Source organism: Amphiprion ocellaris, chromosome 14, assembly GCF_022539595.1.
Source record: "Amphiprion ocellaris isolate individual 3 ecotype Okinawa chromosome 14, ASM2253959v1, whole genome shotgun sequence".
NCBI lineage: Eukaryota > Metazoa > Chordata > Actinopteri > Pomacentridae > Amphiprion > Amphiprion ocellaris.
In genome coordinates this window covers 13,788,059-13,807,702 of record NC_072779.1, presented here as the reverse complement: position 1 = coordinate 13,807,702, position 19,644 = coordinate 13,788,059, and positions in this window count along the sequence as shown.

Genomic DNA, 19,644 nt, shown 5'->3' with positions numbered 1-19,644 from the left:
ACTCAAACATCTGAATTTGTAGTTATATTTGCAATTATATCAGTCACAAATATATTCTATTGTATCCCAAAAATGTTGACTTTCTTTTGAGATTCAGCTGTTTGGCATCCATGAGGTGGTGTTCCGTTTCCGTGTCACTGACTGTTAATGGCTACAATTAATTATCACAGGCCTGTTGCAGCTAAGCCTCGGCTATCTCACATGTACCTGGACAATCTCACAGATAAATTGGTTATGCAATTAAAAAGATTAATACACATGCTTTCTAGCTTCTAGCCCACATAGCAAAGATTTCAAACGGCAGAGAAAACTCTTCTTAACAGCATAATTGTGATTTTTGAAAAAAGTTGCTTGTATAACGCAATGAACACAATAACAGATTTAAAACATGGTGTTTAAAGCGAATGAAGAGCTAATTGTGCATAGACAGTAAAGTAGAGGTGGGCGACTGTGTGCCCTCACAGGTCAACCGTTTGTAGGCTTTCATCATCACAGAATGCAGCAGTGGATGATGGATGATTTCACTGATTAGCACACCTTGGATGAGAAAGGGTAAACTAATCAGCAAAAGCAAGTGCAGCGTTAGATTTGTTGTTTCAAAGAACCTCATTTCAACTTTATTTTTTCATGCAGCCACACTCATATTTTGGCAGCTCTTCAGCTGTAATAGAACAGACTGTGCTTTCAAGTTGTGGATGTTCTTTTGTGCCAAAGTTGGATATTTTTTTTTGTTGTGTTGTGCTGCAAATGGACTTGTGGAGCTTCCAGAGTGATGTTTGCTAAAGGGCTATTGCTTTTACACTGGGGTGCATTTTGTGATAGAAGTCTGAGGGCAACAGCTCAATGTTGTTTTGTTTGTTGTATCTTTTTTCATTGTATCATCCTCAGTTATTTCAAGGAATATTTGCCTTATTGCTGGGAGTTTTACAAGAAGCTTCATGTCACTCTATCTGTATGCTAAATATGAAGCTTGTGCCAACAGTTGTTTCGGTTCGCACTTCTAAGCCCTAAACTACCAGCCTGCTCCTGTCTTATTCTGTTCTGTTTGCTTAAGCTTCACAGATTGGATACGCTTCTTGTAGGAATTGGGTTGAGAATGTTTGAAATGCAGTGAAGAAGAACTGCCAGATCAGCCTCTGTATTTTTTAACTGATTTTTCCTTTAGAATGATGCTCATGAGTAGTTATTGTGGTAATGTTCTGAACTGGTACGTCTCACCTGACACTTTACCTCCCACGGGCTGGTTCGCCTGCTAATTCTGGACGGCCACATGCAAAAAGCAGCATATTCATATTTGATATGATCTCTGATATTCATATTTTTTGGTGTTTAAATATGAAATAATTTGATGTGAGGAAATCACCAACAACACAAAACTGTCTTTTTTTGCCACTCATTTGATGATGTACAGTCAGATTAGCATTACTATGATTTTTAAATATATTGCTCTTTTGGGGTTATTCGGAATCTGCAGTCCCAATTTTGTTGCCCTAATGCTTTCTGCAGAAATAGCAACAGGCACCACACCTGTACAAACAGGACCTCTGGAGCAGATTTCTGTCCAGCAAATAAAAAATGATGATGCACAATCCACAATTTCCTCTGTGTGATGCAGACTAAATTGTGATGCACATTTTGCAGAGACCACAGGCCTATGAAGTGATTGCATGTGAGAAAGACAGAGGGCCCTTGGACGTGAATCTATAAGAAGAGGTGACCAATTACCATCACTCATCACACAATGGAAGAAGTGTTAATATGAATGAACTGTGGGCACGATAACAATTTTTCTCCATTTTTTTCATGCTCTGGGCTCTGTTTCAAATATTTATAAAATATAATAGCAGCGTAACACTGCAAATTTATGTGCAATTACACATATTTCAGTAAGGAGAGATCCTGTGGAAATATATAGCAAAGTCTATTGTAGAAAAACAGGCAAAATAGAAGTATTTTGATGGTGAGACCATGAGAAGCAACATCATAGGTGTCACAGCTTGACATAGGGACAGGGCCCACCGGTGATGGAGCAGAGTTAACAGATGGCTGATGGAGGGTTTGGTCGAGGCTCCCTGGACAACCCTGGTGAAATGGAGGCAGGAGGAAGGTTGTGTAACAGTTTGAAAGGCAGAGTGACAGAGTTACAGTGATTTTAAAAAGTGGGGACAAAGGTTTGATTATTCTGACTAAGTATATGTAGACTGCGGGTATAAGCCTGCCATTGGTCGAGCATTTCAGGCAGCTTTCTCTTCCTTTTTTCACTATCTATCCCTCTATCCATCCATCCATCATCTACACATCACTTTCATTCTCATTTCTCACTAGGGTCGTGGGGGGGCTGGAGTCTACCCCAGTTGACTTAGGGTGAAGGCAGGGGACACCATGGACAGGTCACCAGTCTATCACAGGGCTGCACATACAGATAGACAATCACACTATCATCAATCATACGGACAATTTAACCTCAGCATGTCTCTGGACCGTGGGAGGAAGCTGGGGAACCCGGTGAGAACTCACACTACACAGGGTGAACATGCAAACGGGGACGCGAACAAGGAGCCTTCTAGCTACGAGCCAATGGTGCTAACAACTGAACCACCATGCTGCCCAATAAGGCAGCCCTGCCAGATTTTCGTTGGTAAATGATCCATTTTAATCACAGTTCTTGCCTCCCTGCATGCAAATGTTCCACCAAAACAATTCCCTGTCACTATTTTGAGGGAGCACAGAGGCCTCATCCGTAGCTTATAGCTCCACTCAACCCGAGTGTGATTGGTTTAAAGAAATACAAACCAGCCAGAGTGTTTTTCTCCACAATAGCAGAATGATAATGAAGTGCAGCCAGACTAAAACGTGTTCAGACAGATCATTGGGCAGGACTAGTGATGTCGAAAATCAGAACGAAGTGATCTTGACGATGTGGGAAAGAAGAAGAGGTGAAGACAATAGAGCAGCGTAGAGGAACAGAAGTGGAATGTGAGGGAATAGATCTTCCTTATTGAACTCATGCAAAAGCTTCATCACAAAGAAAACGTGGGGAGATACGCTCTTATGTGTGTGTGTGTGTGTGTGTGTGTGTGCTTGTTTCAGTTAATTTTTTTCATTAGAAACTCATCGTGACTGAAGCAAACAAAAGAGTTGCACATGAAGAATAATATCCTGGTGCTTGTTCAAGGGCACGCAAGAAAAAATAGTGAGTGAATAAACAATGCTTTCAAAGTAATTCAGAGTTTTTCTTCTCAAATCAAATCATGGGGGAATGTGAACCTCCAATTCAGCAGTAAGAGGAGTCTTGGCCTTCACTCCATGCTGTAAAATGTATCTTGAAAAGAGATAAAGAGGAGATCAATTTTAATCATCCGCCGCTTTTGCTCTTAATTTTCTTTTGTAGTCTTTAATTGTTCTCCTCAGACGTACGCCAAGGACTTCTGCTTTTGAAAAGCATTTGAAAAAACTTGCAGTAAAAGGGAAGAAAAAAAATCACCTGGAAAAAAAAAAAAAAAAAAAGTTAAATAACTTTGTATTGTTAGAAATTTGTGTTTTTTAAAAGAGGCTCTTGTGGTGAAAGTCCAGCTCTACTTTTACTTCAGATGAACAAGAAACTGCCTGTAGTTACAGTTCTACCAATTTAATTTTCAGCTCCACACAGTCCATATTTCCCATTAGGTTCTCTTCTTTGCCAATAAAATGTGTTCATCTGATCCTTTCATTTCATTATCCACGCAGCTCCCAAGTCTGACTGAGTTGTTAGAAAGCCCTTTATCTTATTACACCAGTGAATAAACCCTCAGAGGCTGCAGTGGAACGGGGCTGTTATAACAGCCACGTAATCTCCAAATTATTTATCTACGGCTTTTCTTGTTTGATGATTTTGGACTGATGAGCTCAGTTAAATATTATTTGTTGTTTGGTACTTACACATTACACACTCTGGCATTTTTATGATGCCCGCTGCTACAGAGAGAACAGGGTTTTTCCTGTTATTTACACTTCCCTTTTCAATTGTGTGTCTGTGTGTTTGTGGTACGTTATACATTGTTGGACCACAAATAGTGTACGTTTACATGGTCACATAGTTGGAACACTCTACCACTGAAGGACAAAATGAATCATTCAAGGGTTCAGATGTAGTTTTAGGATTTACAGTGATTAAGGTTTAAAGGATTGAAGTCTCCAACACAGACTTATACCAAAATGCCTAAAAGCTATGTTGATCCACAGTGCGAAACATATTAGTTTGACAATAAAGGCTGTAAAATCGGGAGATGCCTTCATTTTTTGGCCTTTTCTATTGTACCAGCCTGCTTGCACATCACGTCTCCCCTTCCACTATCTGCTGGAGACACGAATTAAGTCTCATGAGCATTTATGTGAGTGAACTATGGATAGGATTGACTGAACTGAACTTAAGGTGTCAAAAGTTGTCTGTGCAAAACTTAAGAAAACATGCAAATGAATTATAAAAAGAAAGGGTAGAAAAAGAAGATTTTTCAAGTCAATAACAAGTTTAACTGCTGCAAATGACATGCATCCATTCTGTCAAGTAGGGGGAAGGTCATGTCAAGACATATGGAAAGCAACTTCACTGACATTTGAGCTCTGAAACACCACAAACACATGCTGATTTACTGAGCGTGAGGGCATTGTATCGACTAGCATTATGTCTTGCACTGTTTACTTCACCTGTAATAATAATATTTCTTTGTCTGACCTCAGCCCAATCTCAATCCATAATGTGTAATAGCTAAATTGGTCCACAGAGCAAAATTGATTTATTTTTTTCACCAAAAAGGCTGTAGAAGAGAGGCTTCAGCTTTTTGCAGGGATCCTGCAATTTAATGTTTTGCTGTCTTCACTTCTGCCATTTCCATGCAACTGTCTTCAAAACCTACATGCTGAAAATGGCAAGTTTTGCCGAAGACTTGTGTAGTTAGGCAGACCTAATTGCCTCTTCTGGTTAATTAACCTCCCTGCAGTAAACTATTCCATTTAAAAATTTTACTCTGACATTATTTTAAAGCGGCACCGTCATTGCTTCCTGGGCTTGGTACAACCCAAGAAATCTGTGACTGGTTTAAAAATACAAACGAGCCAAACATTCATGTCATGGGATTTGTGAGTTTCTTTTGCTTTTCAGAGAAAAGGAGCACTAAAGACTGGATCAGGAGGTTGGAGGGATGTAGTGGCATAGATTGAACACTAAACTTTCACCCAAGAGACTTGAGTAGCAGTCCTGTGTGGATTATTCTTTATACTATACTATTTATACCTCCACAGTTTCCAACAAAACCTGACAATGTACACCTCATCACCCATTCTGCCTTACTTGTAGATAATACTGATAAACTTTGTTGCATTTTCAGTTGCTGTTTAGTTTCATTTTCAGTCTTTGCTTTGGTTTATGCCACAAAACTATGTGGTTTGGCTTTGGGAAAAAAAATCACGATTTTGGTTAGATTACAGTGATGCAGAGCTCTGGTAGCTTTCTCAGTTGGTTAGATAACAAGTCCCACCAGGGGTAGCCCCTTAAAAAAGGAAGTGTTTCACAATTTTGCAACCTTTTTTGTAACATTTTTAGTTGTTGCTATAAAACATTTTGTTGTGAGACTGGGCTGAGATCAGAGATAAAATGCTCATTATTTTAAGTAAACACTGCAACAATTAAATGCTCGTCAATACTGGTGCTTCAGAGCTCAAATGTCAGTGAGCTGGCTCTCCACCTGCAATGACATTTTCCTCTCTTCCTACTTCCCCTAATTGACAAAATCGATGAATAATATTAGCTGATGTTGAACTTTTTATATTTTCTACTTTGTTTCATCAGACAGGCGAAGATGCTCTCACCATTTCTTTTTATAATATGTTGGCATATTTTTTGTCACTTTTTAGACAGACAACTTGCATATCTAAACAAGCTCTGTCAACATGACAGAATTCATGTCTTCACTGCTGAAGGACGTAGCACATTGCACTAACTTGATGTATAGGTTGATTTTTACAAAAATAACTTCACATCACATGAACATTAACCCATTAAAGAGATAGTTCGACATTTTGCAAAACATGTTTCTTCATGTTTTGTTGAGAAGATCAATAATATTCCATTGTTTGTGCAGTAAATATGAAGCTGTACTTAAACCAAAGTGCACAAACAACAATTTGTGGTTTTCCAAAGGGTTGACGAGTCCCTCACAAAATCCACAGTAAAATCACAGATTTTAGTTTTCACCCTGGTTTTCTCAAAGTGAAATTGGAAAGGCATTTTTTAGCAGGTGCACACTTGAAAAGAACCTCACAGCTTATAACAGATAGCTGCTTAATTAGCATCCTAATTGCAAGTGCTGCCCGAGAGCTGTCATTTATGTCTGAGACCCTTGGACTCTGCTCTGATTTTTATTTGACAAACACTACCTCAGTATTTGCAGGTGTTTGCAAAAATGAAATGAAGCAAACACTTCTCCCGGTGATCATAAACATATGCGAATGCAGACAGACGATCCCTCATTCAACGCAGCTCAGACTGCTGAATGAGTAAGTGCTGGAAAAAGTGACAAATTACACAGTTTCTTCCATCCAGACAGTTGTAACCGGCATTGTAGTGACTATGCATATAAACATTGCCCTACAGTGATACACATCCACTGCCAAGTATCCAATATGACAATGCTGTAACTCTGGGCCTGCTAGGCTGCAATTCACAAACAGTTTGTGAGATGATTTTTTCCTGAGAACTCAGAAATGCAAATTTTGTTATGTGAACACAAATTTATGTGAACATCATGTTCATCTACCATTGAAGGACGATGTGATGATGCCATAAATTGGACTTGGTGATAATGGTACATTTATAAGCTGAGGGCCAATCTGGTTTTATTGACCATAGGCTATAGCTGCAGTGATACAGGTCATTGAGTCTGTGGTGTACTGGATAGTTTTCAGTGAAACTGGCTGCTGTATGTGAAAGATTTAGTCAAAGGATCCATGAATGTTTTGATATCTCTATGTCAAAACTGAATTAAAAGACTTTAAGATCTTGACTCCTGAGCCAATTCAATTCTCTCAGTGACCTGAGAACAGATCTGGTTTCACTGAGATGTATCATCCTCTACACAACCATTCTGCAGAGTTTCTTCATGTCCTCACAGATCAGTCTCTGATACTGCTTTACTTAAGACTTTGTGATGGACAAGCATTGCTGCATCCTCCTCTATTTGTTCCATAACCATCTTTTCCCTGATGGCCATGTGGCCTGGGTTGCACCTGCCCTAAAATATCCCATCATGCCTGAGCTCTGACTGTCTGTGCCTGTTGGCTGCGCTCCTCAGTTTCATTTGCATCCTGCTGAAACAGTGCTGCAGCTTGGGCTGTTAAATCTTTCGACTTTGAAAATATCAGTTTCATTTTGCATTTACCTTCACGTACTTAAGCTTTTTTTTTTTTTTAACTTCGATTGGATAGGTTTATTTCCCCTGCCAATACAAAGCCACATGAGGAAGGCTTTAACTTGTAAATTTGCTGTTTAGTAGTTGAGGTTGCACTTTATAATCTCCTTAAACTGTTGCTGTGCTTTTGCTGCAAAGAAATCCAAATGCCTGATAGTAACAATCGAAATCCATTTCGGCCTTCTAAAGTATAAACTGAGTGAGTGTGCAGGAAAACCCACGTCTGATTATATTTACTGGCTTAATTCACAATTAGTTTCCTCAGCGCTGAATGTGCTCATCTTTATCGCAAGAGACCAAACTACCGCAAATAAAAATTAGAAGGGCTTAGGAACGCTTTAGCTTAGTAGATGCCAGTTTTCCTCCCTTCATATTATTGCTGTGTTGCATATCCTAGTGTCTGTTTTTGTAGTTGCATGCATTGGTTGAAAAACAGTGACGTAATCCTTCGAAGGAAATCTGAGTCCATGTGGACCAAATCTGTCCTCAACATGTCTATCAAACATGATATCACAGGTGACATTTCAGACACAGAAGCTCTGATTTTGATGAGAAATGATGCATCATTATTTTCTGTTTTGTCCCTGTCACACCACTATAATTACGGGGACCCGTGACATACACATGCACACACACACATTCATGTTTTCATGACTTCACATCACATTATTGGAACCAAAACCTTCACAACGATCTGTCTAACCCTAATCCTTACCCTAAAGTAAAACCAAAATTGTAATGATTATAGTGGATTTTTCCCCGTAAAAGAGGCCGTTCCCTAAAATGTAACTGTATAAACTGATTTATACCCCCACAACATGAGTATTACAAGTACACATACACACACTCAACTCTGAATAACAAGTTCATCCAGTCAAGGCCCCTTATTCTCCTTTGTTGTTTGTCTTTGCGTGTGAACATAAAACAGCTTATAAAGTATAAGAGGCTTTTCACTCAACCATTCAGCTGCATTAACACAAAGGTTTAACAAGTACATGACATTATTATACTTTGTCTGTAAAATATAAACCTCTTGCTCCTACCAAAGTTGAACAAACAGCTTTGAATTTATCTGGTGGTATTTCATGTTGAAGAGGCTACGTTAAGCAAACAATACAAAGGAGGGGGAAACTGAAACTTCTAAGAGTTGGTTTGATAATAAACTACATAGATTGCTATTGAAATGCTTGCTTGACTTGCTTGAAAAGTGCTTTTTGGATATATGTAAAGCTTGATTGTTTGATAAATTAAGTGTGAAAGACTGTCTAAAATCTAATTTTTGCGGGCGGTTATACTTAAGGTATTATGCTGCAAACCACAATGCTGTATAAAATTCAGATGTTTTTAAAACTTCATTCTCCATATATTCCACACGGTGTGTAAATATGGGGTCAAACAAATCCAGATCCAATTTTCTTTTTTCAAAACAAAAAAAATGCATGAAGAACTAACTGAACCCATAGGAATTAAGTTATTGCTGTAAAATTCAGATATTTGGTAATAAAACAGCACAAAAGTGGACATGTTTTTAAGAGAAGGTTGCGTGTTTAAATTGTTGTGAGGAATGGAAAAAAGGTGCCACAGATTACATGTTTAAAAATGGACTTATAAACATTTTTTTCTGCTTCTCAAATACATGTAAAACTATTTCTGGGGCTTTAGACACAGACTGCAGAAATTTCAGGTTTCAAGTTTTAATAAATAAAAAACTGACACAGTAACAATAATAATCAAATTTTAGGGGAAAAAGAGCCTGTGTGGCAAAATGAGTTATCCAGTTACTTATGGCACATTGCAAAATTGCCTCAAATAAGTTGATATTATATGGAAGTTTAACTTAAAACTGGTTGCTTTTTTCCTGTGTGCAGATTTTATACCAATGACACTGAGTAATTACCAAATATATTTTGGTAATACCTTCCATTATGGCTAAATCATTGTAGCATCAAGACTACAAGTCTTAGTCACTGGTGATTTATGTGGTAGTTAGCATGATCATACTGCTTGGAAGAATCTGTATCACAGCACATAAGGAATATTAATAACACAAGCCAATCTTAACCAAGAACCAGACATATGCTACTAGATGGTAGAAACATAAGATTTATATTATTGGAGTCATTAAAGGATGAAAGCGTGATTTGAAAAATGTAGAATAAAGATTCTCGGCCTTTCAATGACAAGGTGTGCAGTCAGGCTTGTAAAAAAGTTGACATTAGAATCTTAAAGGTATGAGCATTGGCCACATGGAAGTGTTTGAAGACAAAGCAGATAAGAATATAAAAGAAAAAAGCCTGGGCAAAGAAACAATACAGGCAGAGAGAGAAAGGCAGCGAGGGGGAGATGAGCCTCGGCCAAAACACAGCTGCTGGTTGAATGAGTAAAACCACCTAGAGGAGGGACAGAATGATGAGAGGAAGCAAGACAGAGGAGCAGTTCCCACAGACTCCATCACAGACACAAAGACCGAAAGAAACAGGCGTATAGGAGAAGGTGCGAGAGCAGCAACAGACACCTTCACTTTTTTTTTTTGTATCCCCACAATACTCAATAAGAGACAGATCGTTAGAGTAAGAATACACGCACGTATTATAAAGGGACTGTGTTTGAAGAGAAAGTATGGAGAACAAAGAGAAACTAATGCTCCAGTTTATCCTCTGACAAATACAGGCCGGCAGCACTGCAGATCTTCTTTGCAAAAAGCAACAAGGAGAATGACTGAGACGAAGCAGGGTGTCAGCTTTTGGAGGTGGAGGGATGTCGGTTGATGGGGTTGGTGGAGGGAATGTTTCTGAGAGAGAGCACACAGTGAGAGACACAAGGCAACAGATGGAGGGAAGAGGCCCAGAGAGGCTGACAGCAGTGATACTCCAGAGAGAGGAGGGGGGGTGAAGCCCTGTCCCCGCTGAATTACCCCCAGAACTTTATTAGGAGAAGCGCTGTAGCCCCGACACAATGCATTGATACAGTATGTGTGAGCCAATTAAGCTTGAGACAGTGATTTTGTATGGTGCTGCAACGTAAAGAACAATTTTGATTTAACACTTACACAGTGAAACAGTGACTGTATTTTCCGAGCATGTCATCGCGCCAAACTGCACATTCCACAACAATGTAAAGTCATAATGTGTCGGCAGTAGGAGCGGCGAGATAGAGAAAGCTGAGGGGGGAGGGAAAATGAAGATGAAGTGTTTGATGTATGTCTCGAGAACAAGAGTGGCCTTAATGATAAAACACTGCCAATGAATAAGTCTGCCAGTGGACAGGGCAGGCCTGTCAGTGTAAGCATAAAAGGTGATGAGTGAGAGCTTTGCACTGTTAAACCTTCATGCTCCGGGATGCACAGTGTTGAAGGCACAAGAAGGAGGCCTGTGAATATAAAACACAGCTGTAATTAAGTGCTGGCATAAAAGTGGCAGCTCCAATCTGTTTAGGAACATATGAAAAAAAAAAAAAAGTCAACAAAAATGCGAATTAGTCCTGAATCACAAACTGCAATTTCAGTAAATTGTTTGCAGAATGTGACCAGAATGAAAGCTTCCTTTGCAGTCAGTGTAACTCAGTGTTTTTAATTTGTTGATTATTCTACAAATTATACAAAATAAAAGTAACTTTCCAGAAAATAGCATCAAAAAGCAGCAGAAACAGATAAGATGAAAAGGGAATTTACCTGTATGAATTAAGAAAACCAGGAAAATTGTATTGTTTCTATTTTTTTAAATACATCTTCTGTGAACAACTTTATATGACAAACCTTAACGCGTCTGATTTGAAGTAATGTTCACATAATAACTATATTAAAGTGACAAAATCTTCTCCTCACTGTCACATTGTTCCTGTCTCCCATCTGAGGACATGGATTTAAAGGGAAAATGCACCTTTTTCACAGAACAGTCTGTTCACAGGTATTGGAGAGTAACACTGCATATAAAACAGTTACATAAAGCTCCAGAGGGAGCAACGGGAAATCTGATGAATAGGTGGACATTTTTAAAAATTCAAGTTTGAAGTTAGCAGTTTATGGCGACATCAGTCACTGCTGGCATAATGCACTCCGATTGTTGGTCTTGCATTGATCATTTTTAAAACAGTGGCCAGCATCAGTTTAACAGTGTTACAGGAGTAATTCTAAATTACAGCTAGTAGGGAGGACCAGTTATGACTTAGGTTGGATTAAACTTTGGGATATGAAAATCAATTTAATGTCCTTACAAATCATAAAAGTGTTTGGGTTCAATAATCTACAACAGTTTACATTAACATCGTATTTTATCAGTGAACATTAGCCGCTCTGAATATTGCTTGAAGCCACGATGACATAAACAGCTGAATTCAAAAGCAGGGCCGCTTTATTAAGCTTTAGTGATTTTATGGACCAACAGAATATTTCACTCTCAAATGATTTTTATTCTGTGCTGCTTTCACTTTATCGGCAATTTATCAAAACAAGCTCAGCCAACAAGTTTTACAATCAGATGTGAAAACATGCTTTATATGCATTTTCATGCATGATTGAGTCTTTAAGTTTTAAAACTAAGACTGTATCTTGTTTTACGTTTGATTTAATATTCATTTTCCTTTTCGAAGAAGGCATAAAGATCATTTGTATATCAGTAGCCTGCAGTTTGACCAAAAACTGAGTCTGTGAAAGAATAAAGAGTTCAAGGTTTTTGTGTCTGTTTATTTGTACACTTTGTACTATGGCTGTTCCATCACGGTACATTATATTGCCATGTAAACCTCAAGAGAGAACACAGTGCTTTCTGATACATTACTAAAAAGGATGTTGCAACACCAGTGACAGTGATATAAACAACCTTTGGGAAACAAGATTTCTATTTGATATAACTTGTATACGTGGCTCTGCACATAGCAAGGTAGTAGTCTGTAGTAATAGTCTGCAAACCCGTTGCTCAGTTCATCCTCTATTTTGGTCAAGACTAAATTGTCTCCACAATCATTGCTAATTAGAATTATTGGACGTATTACCATAAAGTTTTGTGCAGGTATTCATGGTTCCCTTAGTTTAAATTGTGATCTTTGTGTACTCCCTGAATTGTCATCTTGCACTAAGACGGGGTATCAACATCTGAAGCCCTTTTCAGACAAAGTATACATAACATTCTGTCATTCAGACAGAAGACAGACCTAGACTAAGTCGTGTTCCTTGTGGCTTCATTCAGTGACTCCCACACTTTGGAGATGATCATATGAAACCTGCTGCTGTCCATAGCTGGGTATATTCAAATAACTCAGTGGAAAGACTCCTACAAACAGCTGGAAGCCTAGAAACCAGGATTACATTCATTTGGGGAGTCTCAGTCTGACCCAGTAAAGGCTGTCTTCATCACAGTAAAGTTTGTTTTTTTTTTTTTTGTTTTTGTTTTTTAAAGGGAATTCTTGTTTGTAATTGACGTGACATTGCAGGTCAAAGTGACTGATACAGATGTTTTATGATGTTGGCCACAAATTCTCTTTTTCACTCTTGGAGCTAAAAGATGGAAAAAGCCTTCCCCAAATAGCTTCACACAACTTGAAGTATATCACTTGTGGTGTCGATCCATTTAGGTGACAGCAAGTGATGTTGGGTTACTAGTACAACCAAGTAAGATTGTTGTGGCGACTTTTACAACATAGTGTTCAGGGCGCTAATAAGACTTGAAGCCAAACGTTCAGAGTGATGGAAAGGAGTGCTTGTTTGAAAGGAGTTTAAATGATTCATTAAGACATAATTTTGAAGACACTTTCTGGTGCCATCATGAGCATTACATAGCAATTTGAAAGACTGTCATAAACTTGATCACATTCATGTTTGTTCAGGCTGGACTTTAATCACTTTGGCAATCTTTCATTTATCATTTGATGCCATTGTATTTTTTCTTGTTTATTACAAATCACCTGCAAAAAAAAAAAAAACAAAAAACAAATATGTTAAACATGGTAAATATTCTCCTAAATATCAGCATGTTGACACTGTCAATATGAGCATGTAAATATACTGATTTGTGATCATTTAGACTAAAGCCATGCCTGAGGACAGCCTCAAAGCCTCATTAACACTCTTTTCAAACAGTTGACTCTCACTTGATTGCATTTCACCTTGAGATTTAAAATCCACCTTGTGATTTAAAGTGCTTATATTCACACAATACTATTTTACACACACACACACAACTTGGTTACGCTTCCATACACACTAAATGCGACTGTTATGACATTATAAATGCCAGACAGAGTGTCTGTGATGATGTCACTGCACTTACTTCTGCTGAGTGATGACAGCCTTTTGTTTCCCCAAATATACTGCCCCACTCACCTACATATCCACAATATTATCCAGGATGAGCACAACCAAGACACTTAGCAACATACTGAAACCATAAAAGTCTTAATAGAAAGATGTGTTTTTGATGCCACAGTTTGGGATTTTTCTCATGTAATATCATTAAAAGTCATCTCAGGGCAGATGTCAGCTGATTCCTCTTTGGCGTTTTATCCCTTTGAGTACACCATGGCCAGTGGTCAGACATTAAAAGCCTACAGTCTGGAAGGGTGAGGTTTACACAAAAGCACTTCCCCTCTATTGAGACACATACAATGGCAGAGGCCCTTTTTTGAGACTTTTGCTTTGCGGGTAAATTATGCAACTTAATGGATTCATCTCTGGTCCTCTCTGCTGAGATAGATGGGATGGAAGCAATGCAGCAAAATGTCTGGGAATGTGGAGAATTATGGGGGGGATGAAGGGATATAAGAATGGAAGCAAAAGAGAGGAAGGAGAAGAGGAGATGGGATATCTCAGAGGTGGAATTACAGCCACGGGCTTTAAAGCTGTAAATCCTCCTTTCTTGAAGAGATGTGGTTTTTTTTTTTCTTTCCGCCCGTACTCTCTTCCCTTTCCTCCCTCCCCCTCCCCCCTTGATCATGCACACATAAACAGACACTAACATAAATGCAGAAACACACTCTAACAGACTTTCTGCCACACTATCAATAAAATACAGCCATTTATATGGAATCGCCCGAAGTAGAAAATATGCTCTCACATTCAAATGATGTATAGGGAACTCTTTATTATCAGGGAATGTTCATTCCAATTACCTGTGAACTAATGCCTTTCAGCATGAACGTCATTCAGTTTCCACTTTATTGCGCTGCTATAGTGGCAATGTGCAATAATGAAGTAAAACGTACACTAACTCTCAGAGAAAGCTGACATCATCTGCTCCAGCGTGTAAAAACATGCTCTAAGCCTCTCTGCATTATTTTCCAACTCTCTTTATAGTAACTTCTTTTCATTTTCAATACTGTAATTTTCTCATATTTACAAGCCATGGTTTGAAGATTTTTTAGCTGTTTATGTATGACCACTGAAATTGTATTGACCGCATCAAAGAGTTGCATGTGTTTGTTTTTGTTCATATATATCTTCATTTTTCGTCTCAATCCAAAAACATATTCGTCGATCTGAGCGTAGGTGATGCCTGTCATGGGACTCTTACACAGCAAAAATTTTAAGCAATTTTATCAAATCTCATTTTGGATTTAAATAAAAAGAACCGCTACTTCACAGCTCCAGATGTCTGGAGTAGATCCGAGAGGACAGCAGTGCAGAAACAGAAACAAGAATGATTCTCTTTTCTGTGTGATAATTATGACAATAATAAATGAAAGTATTCTTAGTCTTCTGTTGGTGATAAACATTTGATGTAACATTTTTCTTTCGTCTTGCATTTTTGGGGTGCAAACAAACAAAAAGAATAAATTCAGTTGGCAGTCACTGGTTGAGCATTTTCATTGTCTGTACTTGTCAGTGTGGCACTAAATTCTTCATATTGTATGATTTCTGTGTCTTATCTCGTCTACTGACAGCAGAATGTCTTGCAGCAGAGTTCTGTTTCCATTTTATCCGATTTTCCTATTATTTCATCCCTATTTATACTTTCTAAAAAATGTTAGCTAGTTGTTAATTCAAATTGTTAATTATTCTGAGACATTTAGAAATTTCACATGATTAAAATGTACTGGAAACACTCATATACAGTACACTATGTTCTTGCAGAACAATATGGTGCTGAATAATCTCAGGGTTTTTAGAAAAGAATGCACAATATGGCAGACAAAGAGTACCTTATGGGTGTTTTCCCTGGATGTATTATGGAGATTTGGTAAACAGACTGAAATATGTGTTCCTCACTTGAATGAAAATTTCTTGTCTGGTGCACGAGCCAAAAAAAAACAAAAAAAACAAAAAAAAAACCTTTCCAGGTTTGTGTCTGTATCCTGCAGCCCCCAGTATATGCGCATCAGTGTTTTCCCCTGTGGCCTCACTTGTGTATTCCTGCTAGACTTTACATTGGGCTGGCATCGCTCGAATCAAATTCACTTTTCTACAGCTCTGGGAGAGTTTTCCAAATAAAAATCAATGGATTAAAAATTCACAATTAAAACAGTAAAAACAGACTTTGTTTACAGTCCTGGCAATAGGTCTGGTGTAGAGGAAATAGAAAACAGTAGCTGGGCTGCAGCATTTTATTGTTGCAGTACTGTGAGTGGGCTCTTGAATAAACTATCAGTATGGCTGAGTGGCAGCATTACATCAATCTGTCTTAATACATCCATTGTCTGTCCCCATGGAGTTATTTTCCTGCCTTTAATCAAGTCTTTCAGTTTGAGAGCATTATTTCTTCTACTTCAGAATATATAATACTTTCCCTAAAAATTCTCTGGTTTCTCTCAGATAGCCCCAGCTCAGGTACAAATCTGCTCTTCTTCTGCTTAGAACTGTTGGTCTGCACTTGCATTCGCTGTTGTTGCACCAACGTTCTCCACTTCAGTTTCACTATCTCCTAATGCTCACACTGTTTCTGCATGCTTACACCATTTCTGCTCTCAGAATTTGACACTCACTCTCAGATCTTTGTGACCGTGTCAAAATTCCCCAACCAATGAGAATACCAGCTATGACGCTGTCCAATAAAGTGATCCAAAACTGACAGATTATGCTCTTGATTCAAGGGAGGAAAGTAATTCAAAATATGTCCTAATACCAACACGTGTAGTCTTGAGCAAATTGGAAACAACACGATAAAGTCATGCATCAGCAGCCAACCTTAATGGTTTCTCTAAAATTCATACTTTGTATGTAATTATGTTTGTATGTAATTATGTAGTTTTTATGGAAATTATCTCATGATGAAATCTGCAAACTGAGCAGTCAGCAGCTTACATTCTCAGATGACAAGAAGTCATCCCATTTATATCACACTCACTCATATGAAAGAAAATCTGGTTTCGAAATGAACAAATCAACACTAACTTACACAATACAAGTCTAGACTTACAAACAATATATAGGAGTGTGTGGTTTAACTGACATTTAATTCAGTTGTAGTATAATAAACCAACACCTGTCTTACAATGATTAGAAATAGCAAACATGTCAGCACAAAAGTATAATATATGCTAACTTTTTCAAAAAGTAACCATAAATTTGAATGACTCACAAGTCAAAGTAGGAAGCTGAAAAAAAATGTTGCAGGATAATGATTTTATACGTGAACAGAGGGTAAACATCTGACAAAAATATCTGCTAACACTGTTTGAGAAACTGAAGACACTTTGTGGGTGAAGCAAAATGCTTGCTAAAGTGTCAACCAAGCATCAATGATGTGTTATGAAAATAAAAAGCCTACAGAGCAGGTGAGGTGAAGAAAATGAATGTCTGTGCACATTTGATAGAGGAAAAGCTGCAAAAAGGAAGTGAAGTGATGGAAGAATGAGTGATCAGGCCATCTTCTGTTTATTAAATGAAACTGGCATTGAATCAAGACACTAAAGACGGTGGGTGAGAGCAAGGAGAAGGAGTTGAAGAGGAGTGTGTACAGATTAAGAGTGGTATTAATTCTGACCCATAATCTCTCTGCCTCTGTAATTGAGGTCGCACACCAGGGGAGGCTGAGTTTGGAGAGAGACTGGCTTTCTGCTTTACTAAGCTCTGCGAAGGAAGCAAACAGACACAGAAATGAACTAAGGGAATGCAATCCTCCCCAGACCTCATGACTGTAGAGTTTGTGTTTAGAGACAAAGTGAAGGGAGGCAGCCAGGGACACACTGCAGACGACCTCCGTAAAATTCCACTCACATCCATGGAAATTAAACATAAGACCGAAGGGAGATTTGGTCAGAGCGAAGTCTTACTTGACACAAACTTATTTTGGCAATGTGATGTTCATGAAACTCAGCAACATCTTTAATCTTGGATACCATATTGCCATCGCCACAACTTAACACAAACAAGAAAGACAGCTAATGAAAGTTAAACCTTTTATTGTACAACATGGGATAAACACACCAGAACAGTGCCTATAAGAAAGTAATTGTCCTCTCTTGGAAGTTTTCTCCTTTAATTGCTTTTCAACATTGAATCAGGGTCATTTTAAAGTGGCTTGTTTGACAAGAATTCACAACAAAGACTCTTTCATGTCAAAGCGAAAACAGATTTCTACAAAGTCAATTGATTAAATATATAAAACATAAAAAGATGCAGGCAAACTTTTTTTTAACGCTGACTTTCTCCTTGCCTCTCTTACATCCATCCTCCAGAGGATTCATAGGTGTCTTGGTGGCCTCCTTCATTGGTCTCTCTTGCACGGTCAGTCAGTTTTTGAGGTCGGTCTGCTCTAGGTAGATTTATGCATGTGCCATGTTTCCTTTGTTCCTTAATGATGGATTTAACTGTTCTTCAAGGGATATTCAGTGACTCGGAAATTTTCTTGTATTCATCCCCTGACTGATGCTTTTCAATATCTTTTTTTACAGAGTTGCTTGGAGTGTTTGTATTCATGGTGCTCTGTGATTCACCAGTGACAGGAAGTTCCTAATACAGGTGTCTCTATACTACAATTGCTTGAGATGCATTCACTGCACTCAGATGACTGAACTTTCATTCACAAATTGCGTGGCTTCTAGCACCAACTGGTTGAAACCTGTGGTGAATTAGGTGAGTCACTTTAAAGCAGGTGAATACATATACAATCACTTATATTTGGTTGTAAATTTTTAATTAATTGCTATAATTTTTTAGAAACCTATTTTCCTTTGATGATGAAAGAGTCTTTTTGTAAGTACCTATCCAAAAACACAAATTAAACTGACCATGATTCAATGTTGAAAAGCAATGAAAGGGAAAAACTTCCAGGGAGGGTGAATACTATATAAGCACCGTATTTGGAAGGTGTTAGTGTGAGTCAAATTAAATATTAAGTTGCTATGCCAGCTGGCATCAACTATATGCATGAAATACAAAGTTAATAGCACAGTGAGTCCTCCCAAATGTTGAATGTTGCAACAAGACCAGAGTCTTACATCGAAAAAATGGTGCATAATCAATGCTATGTGTGCTTGTTGAGAAAGACAAAAAAAAAACTTGTACCAGTATTCATACGTACATCACAGCAGCTCCAATGCCAGTCATACCATGTAAATGCCAACACAGAACCCATATCAGATGTTTTTGTCAAAACAGGATTTTGTAAGTGGGTCCTGAGAGCTCAGTCCTCAACTTCACAACCCCATACAAAGAGACAAAACAAACAAAGCAAATATCATCACTATTTCTGTACAGCATTTAAAGCTGTCAAGTGATTAAAAAAAAAAAAAACCTCAGGACTGTCAGACTACCTGCAACACCACTGACATACAGCTGACATCTGTAACTTCACAAGAAAAATGGCAACAACAAGCATGTAGCTCTGTCCAGGTCTGTTCATTACTTTTTAGTGTCCCCTAGGAACAGTTGTTTTGAAACCCATTTCTGTTGTAACGCATCTGCTTGAAGCCCCTCAGTATTTTGTTGTGTCTGTACTTGCAGCGTCTTTCAGTATTTGGTTGTTTTCTTACTTTGCTCCATTTTTCCAAAATGCTGTTTGTGTGTTTGTTGTGAAATTGGTGAAGATGTTTTCTTAGTCTTAAATTGCACTGTGATGAGTTCTCAGGGCTACTATGGTTTTATCTACTTTTGAAAAATGGGGGGGGGGGGCACAATAGCTATCTGCAGTATCATTATAGTTCACATTTCCTTTAACAAAGAGTATAAAAAATAAAATCTATCTCAGCAAGGGCCAGAATGTACAAACATAAAATCAAAAAAATCTCAGACAGCAGAGAAAAAAATCTGCTGCCTGGAGTGGCAACAGCTGTT